The following is a 16177-nucleotide window of genomic DNA, read 5'->3' as shown; positions in this document are numbered from 1 at the left end:
AGGTAAGAATGAAGAGAAGCAGGTATCTGAAGTAGGCAGTTTGCTTTGGCCTTGTGATCAAAGCGTTTCTCAAATATGAAATATAAAATGTAGAAACCCTGTGATTTATAATTAGAAGCTAAGATTTCCAACCCTGCTTTTTAGCCTTTTGCCTTGAAGAATACTGACAGCAACAGTAGCGTCCTTGACAGATGATGTTATTCCACGTGCTTTTACAATCTGTATTTCAGGATTTTCTGGAATAATTCCGAATAACTTATCTTGGGAATGTCAGCCAACTGCATGTACTAGATGTAGAGAACATGTTTGTGTTCATAGTTAATTGCTTGCAGGCCGCTGCCTCAGATTTTTGGCTGCACGCTGCAAGCATATTTCACATATGTTTGCATATCTCCTGCAGTAAGTAGCACTTCTGTCAGTAATTAAGCAAAAGAAGAGACAGAGTGGATAAAGGGAAAAGACTTAGGTTTCTGTGTGCAGCCTGTGTGCTTCACTGTATGGTCAGTGGGAGAATGTGGTACCTCAGGCTACCAAAAAATGATTGTGTCTGTTTCCATTCACTTTTGTTAATTGATTAGTATTGCCTACACAAATCCAGTTGTACCAAAGATTCCTAAGATGCTGCCTGTAAGTCTGCCTGCTTTATTCTGTACTTGTGATAATAAGATTCAGTGCTCAGCCACGTTAACAGTTCTCAAGAGATGCATCTGTTTCCCTTTCAGAAACTTAGGAAAGTATGTGTAAAATTAGTATAAAAACAAAAGGAATTGGCTGTATTGGCTGTGAAGAGTAACGTGGTCTCTTTTGACTTTATTTAATAATGATCTAATTTAATATTATGGTATATGGACAGGTACCACATTTCTCAGAGAAATATTTTATTTTTCACCCAAAAAGTTGCTTGCCTCAGTGTTTCTGAAGGGTACACTGAGATAGAATACCAAAACGTACACATTGAGTTAATGGCTTTGGTTTCTTTTCTTGCATGATTTCATGTGATTCAGGAGGCTCAGACACAGGGTTAGAGCTCTGTTGTTTCTGAGCCAGTGGTCTCTTAATACCAGTCCCAAAGCTTAAGCTGCATTCTGTGACCCTGTTCATACTGATGATGCTTCTGCCCTTATGAGCGACTGCCCCTTGCTTTCCCTCCCTTGTGAGTTTTGCTCCTGCTGGCAAGTCCCACTGACTTTTTGTTCTCCCACTCAAATTCCTTTCCAGAGAGGCTGAAACACAATCCTTGTAATGTGCACACAGCTGCAGCTACCAGAGGGGAGAAGGTGAAGGCACTGTACTTACTGCTGAGATAGCATTTATAGTTGCTCTTCGTTTTGGTGTGGAGGTTTTGACATTTTTGCATAGTATCCTTGGAGGTTGTTTTGGCTGTGCAGGCACCAACCAGCCAAGTGCTAGAAAAAACTCCAATTCATGTGACCTGTCAAACCATCTGTTCTGGTGCTCCTTGCAGTCAGGTGAAGCAGCAGCGTCTCTCAGAAGATGCTTCGTGTACCATGAGAGCTCCACCCTGCCAGCGCTCCCCAGATGCCAACACACACAGGTATGGCCCATTGAAGATGAAACAGTGCAACTTCAACAACTGCATGAGTGTTGCATTATTTATAGAGTTCCATTTGCTGCCATAGTTTGAATCCAAGTGATCACCTGGTGACTGATAAGAAAAAGATAAAAGATGTGTGGGTCCCAGATGCCTCCCTCTCTCTTGTATGTGTTTAACAAAACTAATTGAAGTTACCACTCTTGGTGGTAATGTAAAAGTAACATGAAAAGTAGCACAATATGTTATGAAGTGAGGTCATAAATTAAAATTGCAGCCCTTGCAAGTATTGGTATTCAGCAGTTATATATTAGAGTTCTTGAATCTGAGTGTTACAAAGAAATCTCTTGCAGCTGCTAATCAACCTACTAGAATCAGGCATAAGGGTACTGAGAAAAGATGTTGGATGCAAGCTTTGGAATTGCTGTATTTTTGGAGGAGAAATGCATGCTTGCTGCCATATCTGTCTGAGCTTTGTATATAACATTTGAATTCTTTTATTTTGAATATATCCATCTGTGAAGGATAGAGATAGGGGGATAAGATTCAGACAGATGTAATTCAGGGGTTACGTTCAAGGCAAATAATGAGCCCTCTGGGACAGCCCATACACATTTTCCCCATCAAGGAATAGCTGTGCTACTTGTGCCGAAAGCCCAGTGTGGTTTTTAGGTGTTGCAGTCACACTACATGTCATGCTTATGGTCATCATCCTCGTGCAGCACACAGCATTTATGAGATGGTGTGTGCAATGCAGCCTTCATATCCCTTCAAAAACCCTTGGCCTACAGAGAGGCTTCTTTTTAGTATTCTTTATTAATTTAGGTACTCCTTTATCATAAGGATATTAGGTCTTTTTTCACCCTGTTTTCTATTTTTGTGTAAATTTTTTTTAATTGTACTTCCTCATTTTTTTTAAGTTTTGTTTTGTTTTTTTAATGGCCAATGGTTCAGAATCCTTTTGCTTACCCAGAACTGGGCCGCAAGCCCCAGTTTTCCCATAATATTCTTCTCTTCCTTTTACCCTCTGAAGTAAAACTCCCTGAATTCTGTTCTTTCATTGAAAAAAAAAATACATAAAAGCCATGTTGCTTTCTGCAGCACTCTGTCTCCTTCCTCTGCCATCACCCGCCCTGCCTGCCTTCCTGCCTCCTGCAGTGGTGACAGACGTGTCTCATCTCTTTTGGGCTCTCTGTGCCTCAGTAACATATTTGCGAGGAGTGCTCTGCTCGGGTACAAGATGTGAGTAGTTCTTAAGCAAACTGTAGGCATTGCTTCAATCTTTCCCTGCATAGAAAGCCAAGAGCTGTTCTGATAGAGAAAGGGCATTTCAAGCAGTCCCTCCTGATCCCCTCTGGTCCTGCCATACCATGTCCTTCACCACTCTGCTTCTACATTTAACACATGTGCACCACAATAATCTGAGTGAAAATCTGCTCTTGCTGCAGACCTGGGAGGTCTATGACAACAGGCGTGCATGGTGGTTACCCTGTTTCCTACAGCTGCTGACAAACCTGTGAGCAATTAGCCTTGTGAATACTCACTGTGAGCATTCCTGGTCAGAGCAGCATTCCTAATTATTGCAGGCACACTCCACACAAAGCTGCCAATGAGATGGCAAATCTAGACCTTAAACAAGTAAACCTGTGACCCCACTTTCACTCCAGCGCGTTTATTTGCCTGTTACTAACACGTTCAAAACTTGTGTCTGTGAGTCACTGTTTGCATATTTAATGTCAGGATATTCTGCTTCAATAACTGTAAGCTCTTTGAGAGCAGAGTTCCTAAATGGCACTGAAACAGACAATGAAGCCAATAGAAAATAGTGTGACCGTGCAAAATCTGAAGGGCACTGTCCCCCGCATTGATACATGGTGGAACACCAGCCTACAGCAGCTGCTGTGGTCAGTATCTCATACTGTGAACCCCAGATGCAGCAGCAACTATTGAGCAATTGCTGAAGTACCTAGGAAAAAAAAAAAAAAAAAAAAAGTACCTGCCTTGCAATATTTTCTGCAAGTCTAAAAACAAATTGCAATAAAACATCATCAACCTTGAGCATCAGCAGCATGAAAAGCAGGGAAGCTCAGATCAGCACTTTGCAGCCACTGGACAGAAGCTGTGGGTTTCTGGCAGCAGACCTGCTTCATTCTGTCATCCTTTCGCCCGTCTGCAAATAGATGGTGCCAACGTGTGCTTTTTCTGTGATTTCCAACCCCGGAGACCTGAGGTAGTAATTTATGGTAGTAAAAACATAATCTGGTGTTATTGTGATTGATAGTGTGGTAAAGAGGCACAGAGAGCAGTATATACACTTCTTTTGTATAATCAGTATCTCTAATACCTTGCATTGCTTGTTTTACTATTCAGATATCCAGAGTTGATGTCAGCAAGTTCAGTCTTTAAAGTTTGTTTAGTTTTCCCAATACTTCCCTGAAAATAGAACACAGATGAGAATGAAGGGAAGGAAACAGAGGGAAGAAAAAAGGGTAAGATTTATACTCTCAGTTGAGCTTAAATCTACCTCATAGCAATAACAAAGGTTCTATGTCACTCTTTTCCCAGTTTTTCCCTGTTCACATAACTGGATAACAGACTCCAGACGCTCACAAGTTCTAGTTGCAAAGCATGGTACTGGACTTAAGGCTCATTTGAGGTCAGCTTTTCTTTTCTCCAGCTCAGAAGTGTGTTTTGTGGGACCAAGAACTCCTCACCTACTCAGTGAAACCTCTTATAACAGAGGCAGCTTTTTAAGGAGTTGGTCCTGTCATGTGGGAGGGAATCCTTTTTCCTCTAAATCCCCATAACCTTTCCACATGGTCTAGGTGAACTTCTACATGTTTCTCCTTTAGCCCTTCCTTCTCTCCCCATAAATAGCATATACAGCAGGCTTTACACCAGGGGCATGCATCTCAGTGACACAAGAGAAGGAAAAAGGGTATATAAGGGAAGAGCTTGAGTTGTCTGGTTTAAACTTCAGTGAGGGATATTTGAGCAAACATGAGGCAGCACAAGGAAGAGCAGCAAGGACAACTGCAATTTAGTTGCTAGGAGCTGCAGAAAGGCGTTGAGGGACAAGCTGTACATGAGCTCGGACACATGCACATCATTTGCTTTCACGTTGTCAGGCAAGTGGGCAGGTTGGCATTACAAAGCCCGGAGCAAGCTGTGCTACCGAGTCCTGCTGGGAATGCAAGCATGGTCCAACATGCACAGGGACATGTGGGGCAAGCAGGAAGCTGGGTTGTAGCACGTGTGAGGTGAGCAGAGAGCCTGCAGTTGAGACATGCCCAAGAGCCGCATGAATGCTGGCAGGAGTCACAGCAGTGTTGGGAGGATACACGTGCTGAGCCTGATTTGAATTTCCAAAGGTCACATTTGTCATTCTCCATGTAACGGCATTCTCATTAATGAGCTTCTCCAGCTGATCCTATGCAATGTCCTCAGAGCAGGCTGTGGTACCTACAGTGGCAGAAGGTACCGAGTCTCAGACACAGGAAGGAACCTGTGTCTGTACCAGCACCTCCCCAAAAGAAGGACACTTTAGGGCCACCCTGAGTTGCCAGGAGTACATGAGAATTGTGATCTGTTACCAACCAATGCAACTGGGTTGCTTGATAGCAGCAGAGCTTGCCGGTGACCAGTGACTTGAACCAAAATGTCTCTGTTGCTGCTGGGCAGCAGTCATTTCACTACCCACACCAGCAGCCTTGACCAGGGACCAGTTTTCCCCAGCTACCTTGGGATTCACAGAGCTTAGTACATCTCCTCTGCCTGCTGCCTGCATGTTCTCCTGCTGCCTTGGCTTGGATTTTTGATGAACGCTATTCTATGAAATTACTTTTCCAGTAACATTCACGCCATTAGAGGACCTGCAGACCCATCCACTTCCCACTTCTGAAATGTTTTACCCTTGAAGACAGGGTTTGAGTAGTGTGTTAGTTTTCACTGCAGCCTGCTGAGAAAACCCACTCACTCATGCATGGAAATGTTACTCTGCCACCAGCACTTGAAGGTGCACAAGGCCTAAAGACTGTGCTAGCTACAGCTTTGGTAAGAAAGAAGTGGTCACAACTGGGGAACTTCTCAACCATGTAAATGCTGTGGGACATTTTAGGTTGGATGTTAGGGGAAAGTTCTTTACTAGAAGAGTGGTTAGGTCCTGGAACAGGCTGCCCAGTGAGGTTGTGGATGCCCCGTCCTTGGAGGTGTTCAAGGCCAGGTTGGACGGGGCCCTGGGCAACCTGATCTAGTAAAGGTGTATGTTTGGTGGCCCTGCCAGGCAGGGGGGTTGGAACTACATGATCCTTGAGGTCCCTTCCAACCCGGGTCATTCTGTGATTCTGTGATTCTGTGACCCCTCCTGTACCTTGCGTATCCTACTTTCAGATGTTCAATATTGTATGTATCCAACAGATCATGGAATCTCTTGGTTTACTTTGTCACTGCACACTTGCTTCATTCTCCCATTTTATTGCATGTTGTATAAGCAGCGTTCTTGGGAGAGCACAAACACCTTATTGGTTCAGTTGTTTCCTAGATGGTCTCTTTACTTCTCTTATAACTTCTAACTTATTGGCTGTCCTTTTCACCTGCTTTCATTCTACATATCATCTCCATTGCTGATTCTGTAAATCCTTCTCCACATCTCCAATATGATGGTTCCAGGACATCATTTCTGTTATGAGGGTTCACAGAATTGCCCTTCACCTTCTCAGCTCCATAGCTCTAGATTTGAAGCTAAGCAGTTTAGTCAAGAATGCATTTCTTTCTAATTTTTCCTGTAGGCATTAGTTTGCTTACCTGTTTCTGCATGGCAGATTTGAGTTGACTTGAAATTAGGCACCTAAATGTATTTCTTCATGTATTTTCCTTCTGTTTAGTCTCTTCTTTTCCTCAGCAGAGGCCCAGTGATTTTGCTTTTAACGCTGTCTGGCAGAAATGGAAGCTGCAGGTAATAAAGGCAGTTAAGACTCTTTCCGTGTTCTCAAAGGTTGTGAATGACTCAAATTGCAGCATGACCTGAAATCCCTTTTAGGGACAATTCACTGCATCACTGTAAGAGAAATGGCTATTCAGAAAGAAGTCTCAAATGCAAAGCAGTTCTTATCTTCCCGTAACTTCGCCAAAAACCTGTCTCTAGGAAATGTCTGCTTTTTCATACTGCCACGTGAAATCACCAGCAGATGTTCATTCTCCAGGAGATCCACCAGGAGGTGGGTACCCTTGTCTGGTGCTGCAGAAGGTCAGAAATGTTCTCAAGTGCACTTCTTCCTCTTAAATGTATGATCATACTTTAGGCTAAGCATTGCCATGTCTCTGGACGAGTCTATTTCAAGGCACAGCCAGTGGACAGGCTTTTTCATCCCAACAGCAGCTTGTGTTGGTTTGTGGATGGTAACAGCAGAAGACAGGAGGCATTTTCAAAGAACATAGCCTCACTCCTGAAGTTGGTCAAGGCCAGGCTGGATGGGGATTTGGGCAACCTGGTCCAGTGGTACATGTCCCTGCCCACAGCAGGGGGCTGGCACTGAATAGTTCTTTAAAGTGCCTTCCAGCCCAAACCATTCTATGATTCTGTGATCTCATTAAATCCCCTAACGTTTAGTGTTTTTATCTTCTGATGGATGGTATTTTTCCAGTAAAAAATAAAAACATCATCAAAGCATCATCAATTCTACAAAGTATAGAGTATGTGTACAGCATGAATTATTTCAAAGAAACCATTTAGCTTGAGCTAATTATTTGATCAATCCATAAATTATAAAAAAACAAACAAACCATGAATCCTTACTATCCTCAGTGTGTGTTTTTCCTAAGTTCAGTATGTTTTTCAGCTTCTACGTATGGAGCAATTGCAGGCACCCCTGTAAAGAAATTAAGAGGATTTGGACGTATCAGACCCCTAACTGCAAGAAAGACATTGAGGCCCTGGAACATGTTCAAAGAAGGGCAACAAAGTTGGTGAGGGGTCTGGAGCACAGGCCATATGAGGAGAGGCTGAAGGAGCTGGGAATGTTCAGCCTGGAGAAGAAGAGACTCGGGAGACCTTATTGTTCTCTATAACTTCCTGAAGGGAGGTTGTAGTGAGCTGGGGGTTGGCCTCTCATGTAACTGGTGATAGGACTAGAGGGAATGGATTCAAGCTGTGCCAGGGGAGATTTAGGCTGTATGTTGGGAAATACTACTTCTCTGAAAGAGTGATCAGGCTGCCCGGGGACATGGTGGAGTCACCAACCCTGGAGGTGTTCAAGGAACGTTTGGATGTTGTGTTGAGGGACATAGTTTAGTGAGAACTATTGGTGATAGGTGGATGATCGGACTGGATGATCTTGTAGGTCGTTTCCAACCTTGGTGATTCTGTGATATTGAATACATGTTTCTCTGTTTCTTTCTCAGTTCCTTTCTTTTTGCTGGTAAAAACAGGTTTGCCACTGCCCTTCCTCTATGTGCTGTGGCTTAAGAACATGCTTCCATTTGACTCAGGGTCATTTTGAATATTGACCTGTTTGTAACTCAAAACACGCGTAGAAGGGGAGATAAGCAGGGAGTCTTCCATTTTCATCCATGGAAAGAATTGATCTGAGGCTTTTGTATCCTTTTCCTTTGCCACCTTAATGGTGGGGTAGAACATACTCATGATGCTACTCTGTAGCACTTGTTCTTTGAATCTCAGCTTCAGGACCACCACCATCCTCCTTGCTGGCTGCTTGCTTATTGCCCATGCAGCTGGTAAAACTCCTTGTGCTCACGTTTTCCCTCCCTCCCTCCCTCCTTTTTCCTCTCCCTTACAGCAGCTTATTCCTGTTGCCATACCATTCTCCTCAGACTCTGTTTCAGATCCTTTTTTCAGTAACCTAAAGGGCTTTTTAGAGATTTGCTACTCACTTTCATGTGCTTAAAAGCTGTTGCTTAAAGCTCAGTCCTGACAGAACATCCTTTATGTGAAGTGACACCAACATGAAGGGCTGCCTCTTGCTTCGCTGCAAAGACTGCCGTGGAGCTTCAGCTTTGGAAAAAGGATAGCAGAGGGAAAATATGAGAGTACATCTGTCTCTGGTTCATAGATAAAAATAATTTTTAAGGACACCAGTCTCTAAGACCAAGTCTTTACCACATTGAACGCTGTGGGAATATTGCTTTGAGTTCAGTGAGAATAGCATGAAACTCTAAACTGTTAGCATGAAAAGCTTGTAAAACATCAGTAGAATTATGCAATACAGTGTGTGTGCTCTTTTCCTCATGCTGTCCAGCAGCACTGCTTTGAACAGCAGTGAGGTTATTGTTTAACCAGGGGCATCGTTGTAGCAACACCAGAAATCTCATGAACTATTGATGTCTCTTGTCTGCTGCAAAAGCTTTGATATTTCAAAGGTAAGAATAACCAAAAGAATATATTGTGAATCCTGTCTTTCATTTACTTAGTGCTGCAGAAAACACAACCACCAACAACAATTTCCCTAAGAAAGATCTTTGTAAAAGAACTCTTTCCTGGCCGCCAGAACTCAGACTGTCTGATAATTCCTTTCTGTGTACTTCTGTTGTCCACCTGGTTCCCACCTCTACATCTGAAAATAATGGCTTTGCAATGACCACCTTTGGACAGAGCAAGGTAGCCAGACAACAAAGCTGTCATTTCTAGGTATTGGCACAGAGCATGAAGAAAAACAGAGTAGGAAACAGAAGGAAGCAAAAGCCATTGCCCAGAGCCTGAGTGTTGTGCCTGCAGTTCACATGGGATTAAACGAATCCTTTATTGCTGTTTACAGATCTTAGACTTTCTGCTAATATTTTATTTTTGTACCAGTGGAGAGCATGGATACTCAGTGTCAATGCTACTGAGGTGGAATTCCTGCCAAACACAGCATGGTCCAGTGATGGCTCTGGGCTAGAGCTTCAGGATCTTCTCTGTTTCCCAGATCTGATGCTGGCTTATTTACAGGCATGGATAAAATCACTTTGCATCAGTTTCTATGTCTGTAAATAGTGGTTTAGCTTATGGAAAAGAATTCCATGTAAGTGCTTACATCTTGTTACAGAGAGACTGTAAGTGACCTAGAAAACAGATAAAGTCTCTTGGTATCAAATAGGATTATGATCTATGCACACTTACAAAGCAGCTATCTACAAGCTGTCTTTCATACTGAAGGCTGTTATACAGCATCAAACCCAAATGCTGATCAAAATAAGCAGTCTCCTCTGGTTCTGGTGGGAATGGGATGTGACTTTTCTCCCTACTCTCCTCTCATTATGGCTTTCTCTCATCTGTCTGATGTTAATAACCCACATTTCACTCTTTTATCCTAACTAACTCCTCTTTTCTATTCTTTACCTCCCCATCAAGTGATGCCTCAGTTCCCCAAGAAAAGGAGTTAAGCTTCAATAAGCTGAAAACAAAATGGAAACCACACTTAGTGACGTGGTGGGAGGAAGGTTCAGCTGCTGGTGATACAACCAGCCCCTCCTGCTCTCCTCAAAGGGTGGGCTGGAGGAGAAGGCAAATATTAGGTGCACTGATAAGCTGGGGCTGCCACAATGTGCAGGGCACAGAGAACAGTTGGGTGGTCTCTGACTCGGTTTCAGCTGGTTGCAACAGAGCACACAGCTACAAAAATAGGCACCGTTGCTGTTGACTTGTGCATTTATATTGATGGGGAATCCAGGATGGATCTCCAAGAGAAATTTCCCTTTTCTTTCCCATCTGACCTGTAACTGTAATACTAAAGGGACAGAATAGTTATTTGAATTCAAAGAGTCACAGCTCAGTCATATCTGACATGAAATAACTTTCTGCTTAGGCAATAAAGAACTGTATTTTCTCTCAAAGCAGTGAGTTCTATAAACCATACATTGATCTGAGACAAAAATTGTTAACTTTAGAAAGCAAAGGAGTATATTTCCCTAAAATTGAGTTAGTTCTATTATTGCTGAAGGCCAGACTGCTTAGATAAATCGACTTCTAGTGACTTAGAAATTGTAGTGAAGATAGTGTCTGGTCAATAGTTTAACACTTCATTTCAGGGAATAGAGGCATTGTTGACCTAGCCAGAACCAGACAGAGGCCATTGTGGAAAATGTCAGCAAAACCCAGTATGAAATAGCCCAGGTTAAGGATGAATCATCAAGAACTAATGACAGAAATGACATTTTCTTTTTAAGATTACTCAATAGAAAAGCAAGGACCTACGTTTGGTTTACTTTTTAAGTGGTTTGACTTACCTTTCACTTACTTTGAGCTGAAAATGAGCCTGACTTAGAGTGTTTGTCCTGTGACAGCTTATCTATCATCCATCATATATGATGTGCACAGGCAAAACCATTACCAGATCATTCAGTCCATCACAGACCTTTGCATTTTGTCCTGAAAGTTATCCCAGAAATTGTGTGCACTTACGAAACACTTCCAGGCATGTGACTGTATTTCCAGCTTTGAATCTTGGTGGCAACAGAGGTGGGAGGGACCACCACTATCTTTCCCTGATTATTTTTAGAGCCCTTTTTTTATTTGCTTCATCTTTGCTAAAATTTGCTGTTTGGGCTGAAATTTGTCATGGTAGAGCAGCAAAAAATGTAGAGGTTTTTTTTTGCCAGTTCTTCCATGTGTATTGTTGTCTACTACAGTGAAGGCATAGTTGACCCTTCAGTATAGTTATAACCCAAACAAGGTAAGACACAATTTTTCTGTATCCCACCTGGGACAGAAGACAGATGACTTGTCACTCAGTAGAATGACTTTAGTTGACTTGGGCAATTCTTGCAGCATTGTGGGGAAGTCAAAAAAAGAGCATTTTAAGATCTTGCGCTCGTCCTTCAGCTTTGATTAGGATCCTGAGGGCTTACTGTCGAGTTGCCTCCTCTGGGTTGTCTGTCAATGACAATACTGAAATACTCATGAATCAGCTGTGCTGAGGCATCTCCCTCTTCCCACTGGCACCAAGTCCCAGAAGTGACAGAGCTCAGCTGTGTTCTTCAGCTTTATTTTTTTAAATGAAAGGGAAGGAGAGAGAATGAGACCACACCAACCAACAGGAAATGGGAACACCTCAGACAGTGACTTCTCTGGCCATTACACTCCTTAGGCCATCCTTACATCCTAGAAATTACATTGATTTCAATGGATTCGGCAGCGTATGTTTAGCAGACAACTAGAAATCAGTGCATAGACTCATAGGTTGCCTGTAGGATAGGTAAAGAGTTATACGATTAACTGATAGAGAGTAACTTGAAGGTGGCTGTTAAGAAGTCCACAACCTGCCCAAACCACAGAAATCACAGAATCACAAATCATAAGGCTTGGAAAGAACCTCTGGAGATCATCTAAGGGCCCCTCTGGGGGCTGCTTTGCCTCAAAGTGCTTTTGGTAAGTGTCTTACTGTATGGGCCTGAGATAACGTGTTTTGGGTGGGCTGTGCTCAACCACATTTAATTCCCATATTTGTAATCTGCTACTTGCCCTGAGCAGAGGTGAGATGGAACAAAGAACCAGATAGTAAAGCATTATTTTCCTAAAGTAATGTGCTTTATGTCATAGTTACAGGAGCACTGCAGCCCTACTGTCAGTATCTATTGGTGCTGCTGTGTCTCTGTTTAAATAAACTTTATAAGTATCAGGATTTAGGTCTTGGGCTCTGTGATCCTTATGGGTATCCAATGAGGGGTATTCTATGGTTTATAACTTAATTTTTACTATCTGCTCCAACTCCTGTGCTAGACCCTAGAGTAGGTTTTGAATATTTCCAGAGAATGAGACTCCACAGCCTCTCTGGGCAGCTCAGTCACCCTCACAGTAATGAACGTCTTCCTCACATTCATAGGGAGCTTCCTATGTTCCATGCCCATTGTCCCTTGTCCTATCACTGGGCACAGCTGAAAAGAGATAAGATCCCCCTCAGCCTTCTCTTCTCCAGGCTGAACAGTCCCAGGTCTCAGCCTTTACTCACAAGAGAGATGCTCCAGGCCCTCAATAATCTTTATGGCCCTCCACTGGAAAGCAATGAGTAGGTGCCAGGCATCCCCTAAGTGTGGCAGGACTTTCCAGAGGTCTGCCCAGTACAGTGTCAGAGCAGGCTGTGACAAGGCCTGCAGCAATCCAAGGGAGGGGAGCAGAACACCAGATCAGCATTTAATAAGTTCATTCAGCATCTTTTAACACTGCTACCCTATTGCCACGTGGGTGATTTTTTCTATTTTTCTGCAGACCAGGAAATAACCTTTAAGTGCTTATATTCAGCCATATCAGATCTTCATGTTCCAGCATTAAGTCTTTGAAAGGGATATTTAATATGAGATGAATATTTACTAAGCCATCATGTTCAAAAGTAGATTTTTGGAAACGGACATGACCTGCAAACAGCTTTTTAACACTCAGCAGTTTTGCCTCTACCCCTTACGGTGTCTCTTATTAATCAGAGTGAGGACCAGAGTGCATTTCTGAGCACTGAGGCACTCAGATATTGCTGTGCTGGGAAGGAATAGCAATCTCTTTAAAAAAAAAAAAATTAAAAAAAAAAAATCACTTTGACTCTTCCGTTCAGCATCCCATCCATCTCTGACCTTGCAAAGACCAACATAACTTATGGAACAATAAAATCTCAAATAGTGTCATAATGGTTACAGCTCAAGCTCCCTTTTGAATACTGCATGTGCTAACAACAAAGTACTCCAAAATAAATGAAAGTCTATTTTGTTGCATTTTGGAGCTAAAAATAAATGACTGTGTAATTAAAGGCATTGCAGGTAGCATTCAATTATTGTTATGCATAATTAAAATGTATTCTCAAATTCTTCAGCTTGGATTTTTGGTGATTCATCCAGTGCTTTTCTCTCTGTATCTGGATATTTTTGGAGCATGGATACATTCCAAGTATTAAATCTCGATTTAGAGAGGATAAAAGAGATAACAGCACATTGGGAAAGTGACCAAACTAAAGCCAAATTTGTATCAGCTGCTTTGGTGAAAATGATCCCTTCTTTTCTGCCTTAGCATCCTGTGTTCTGGATGGGGCAAGCTGAAAAGAGGTTCACCTGGGTTGGGGGGCACTGCTATAAGAGGAAACAAGCTCAGTCTAGATCCTCTGGAAATCTTTTAGGAAGAAAACTCCAAAGACAGCATCCCCCCTTGGCCATCTCCACTCTTTTGGTATAATACCCAACCAGAACTTCCCCTGGCACATTTGAGGCCATTCCCTCTCTTCCCACCGCTGTTAGTGGAGAGAAGGGGCTGACAACCACCTCACCACAACATCCTTTCAGGAAGCTGTAGAAATTCAGGCAGTTGTATCCACACTAGCTGCCAGGCAGCAGTCCTTGCATTTAGAGAGGGACCTAAGGGGAAAAGCACACATCCCCATGGGGAGCAAAAGGTTTCATCTTTCCCAGTTGCTTCCCCATTACCCTCATCCCCATGTTCAGCAGCTGCCTTTTCCTCTCAAATCACTTAGCAGCTCACTTCCAGATTTTTTTAAAGGCTTCTTGTGCTGCAAAAGACAGGAAGAAGAGGGAATTTGAGTGGGTAGAAATGGAGGTGTGTAATGGGTAGCATAGCTTGTAAGAGTATTGCTGGGACCACCACTCTGATGACTGTCAGACATGTAATGGAGGTGTGTCCTAATGAACTGAAGTTAGATTGGTTGCAATCCTTACTAAACACAGGAAAAAATGTTTTAATCATTACAGCTAATCAAGAAAATACAGTTTTAAACTAGCAGTGCCACACAAAAGGAATTCCCTGTGGCATATCAATAGGGCATATCAATGTGATCATGGGGTGTGAGAGGGGCACATGCACTCACAGCAGTGCCTGTATGCTGGAGTGCTGCTGGCAGGCAGGATAAAACTCACTGAGCATCGTCATGCCACATTTAAAATATGTCAAAACAGTGTCATTTTTCAGTGGCTACTACAAAGACAAAGAAGTTGTTTTTCCATATCTTAACTCCCACTGGGAATTCACAACAAGATATAAACTAAGCCTGAATCTGAAGTTTCCAAACAATTTGTTCAGAGTGATTTCTGAGTAAGTGATGCTACCCTTAGCACTGTAAATAGATACTTGTGAGGTATTTCATGTTGAATATTAGAGTTTTAACATGCAGTTGGAAGATGGGCTCTAACTGAAGCTCATTTGTCTAATGTGTAATGTAGGCCGGAACTGCTAGAAAGGCAATAAACAAGAAGTGGTTTGGGTGTTATGGAAACCCCTTACTCATGATGAGACACAGGCTGTCCAAGAGACACTGGCAATGAGATGAAGCAGACAAAACACTGACAAGTGCAAGGGAACCCAAGTGGGGCTTTACACCTTACCTCACACACTGGGGTTGGGAGATGTGGGATTCCTTTTGATGATTTTCTGCTCCCCACTGCAATGCTGCCAAAGTGATGGGCCTTGATGTAGTGGTGAATTTGTTCTGATTTGTCAGCTTCTGAGTTTGCATCTATAAAGTGAAAAACTGGGGTCTTGAGGTCATGATGAAGTTCATGTATACTATCAAGTTCTCACAGTGTATTTTCAAGTTCTCTTCTTGAGGAGTTAGATGACTTCAATTCTGTGATTCTGTGACTTCTTTTTCCTTCATGTGAGTGTGTATATAATATATGTGTGTATGTGTAAATAGGGCCTAATAACATTATTAAATTAATTCTTGTTGCTATGGGAATACACCTTTACACAGCAAGTATATACAACAGATGTAGACTGTAACACTTCCACAGGAGCACATTACCAAGCACGTGTTTTCTTTTTCAAAGCAGCCAGTGGAAAAAACTGACTTGGAATCAGCATGCAGACTAACCAGCATTTATACCTGAGATGTGAAACCACCACCTGGCACTCAGGCTTGCACCTCAAGGAGCTAAGGGCTGAGCAAACTGGACAGTGAGAGTATGACACAAAGACATATCTCAAAGTTCATCATAGCGGGGGAGAAAAAACCCAGCTCCAAACCCACAAAGGATCAGAAGCTTGCAAGTTTGTCAGTTACCCCATATAAATGCTGCTGACACTCTCTGGAAACAGTTAGCACTGATACTTTTCTGGTCTCTGCCCCCAAACCCATGCCTCTATGCTGGGTGGAGAAAGGGCAATAAACTGCCCACCCCTTCTCCCTCCACCGGTGGGAGCCCTTTTGGAAGTAACATCACCTGAAGAGTCTGATCATGAAGACTTAGGCACTTGTTACTTGCAGGCAGCTAGGTAATCAGCAAGCAAGCAGTGATTCATTCACAAACCCAATAAAAGGCAGTAAAATCCCTCATGTCAGCTACCCTCCAGTAGCAGCAGGGGGCTGACAAAGGAAGATGTTTCCAGCACATGAACCACATCTGCCCTACAATCAGATAGAAAGCTATGCTTCTACCACAAGGGACCATGGCTGACCACCATTATGTCATCTCAGAGGACACAACTAGCACTTCAATAATGATTCATGAGTAATAACAAAAAATTAAGTCAGACATGCAGCAGGGAAATATAACTCCTGAAGACTGTGCTCTGGAGAAAGAAAAGCTGCCTGCTGAAAGCAGTTGAAACATTGAAGAGTGAAGTCTGAAGACAACTGCCTTGATACAGAAATGAAGCTACCTGAGCATTCTGTCACATCAGTGTCATTGCAGCTGGTGGGAAAG

This window comes from Coturnix japonica, chromosome 3 (genome assembly GCF_054131305.1).
Source record: "Coturnix japonica strain WE chromosome 3, WE-NBRP24, whole genome shotgun sequence".
NCBI classification, from domain to species: domain Eukaryota; kingdom Metazoa; phylum Chordata; class Aves; order Galliformes; family Phasianidae; genus Coturnix; species Coturnix japonica.
Note: the sequence above shows the minus strand (reverse complement) of the source record.